Source organism: Heptranchias perlo, chromosome 22, assembly GCF_035084215.1.
Source record: "Heptranchias perlo isolate sHepPer1 chromosome 22, sHepPer1.hap1, whole genome shotgun sequence".
Classification (NCBI taxonomy): domain Eukaryota; kingdom Metazoa; phylum Chordata; class Chondrichthyes; order Hexanchiformes; family Hexanchidae; genus Heptranchias; species Heptranchias perlo.
The window spans coordinates 6,841,941-6,843,022 of NC_090346.1; positions in this window are offsets into that span (position 1 = coordinate 6,841,941).

Below are 1,082 nucleotides of genomic sequence, written 5' to 3' on the forward strand. Positions count from 1 at the left end.
TATTTTGACGAGGGCAGGGAAGAAAGAGGTTTGGTATCATTTACAGAGGTAATGAAAGTTTTAAAAAGAATTATAGGGGAGAGTCTGGAACGCTTAGCTCAGTGCCAGCACGAAATTGTTTTCATTCATTCCCCCACTCCCTGCTAAGTTAATAATAACCGGCCTTTAAAAGGAATGCGAAAGATCAACAGATATTTCAAAAAGCAATCTACAAACTCAACCAAATCCAAACAACCACAAGAGCACTGCACATTAGGTTTCAGCTGGATGGAACACTTCTTCAAAGTGGTTTACTCTATTCAGGGGAGGAGAAAGTAGCCAGACCAGTCCTTCCTGTTCATAGTGTGTGGACAAGTACTGATAAGAATCACCACAAAAAAGGGCTCTGGCCTAGACCATTCCACTCTCCCAGTTGAAGGAAGAATTGAGGAGGCCAAAGCCAGTGGCAGCGGATTGTGAAGCACTTCTACCAGGTTTATCGTTCCTTTTTTGGGGGATATGATCCCTGTGCAGCACTCTCCCCATTTTACAGCTCTGCTGGTGTCAGCCTGGTCTCTGTAGCTGTACTGGGCCCTGCTGTGCAATCAGAGATGTGGACAGCAAATACCTGGCTTCTCATGTTTACATCCCTGTGTTCTGGATGGATGAATACAAGCATCTATAGGCTTGTATTCGCTCGAGCATAGAAGATTGAGGGGTGATCTAATCGAGGTGTTTAAGATGGTTAAAGGAATTGAGGGGGTAGGTAAAGAGAAACTATTTCCTCTGGTGGGGGAGTCGAGAATAAGGGGGCATAATCTTAAAATTAGAGATAAGCTTTTAAGGGGTAATGTCAGGAAGCACTTCTTCACACAAAGGGGAGTGGAAATCTGGAACTCTCTCCCCCAAAAATCTGAGGCTGGGGAGTCAATTGAAAATTCCAAAACTGAGATTGATAGATTTTTGTTAGGCAAGGTTAAGGAATATGGAACCAAAGCAGGTAAATGGAGTTAAGATGCAGATCAGCTAGATCTAATTGAATGGCGGAACAGGTTCGAGGGGCTGAATGGCCTACTCCTGTTCCTACGTTCCCTGGAAAAGCA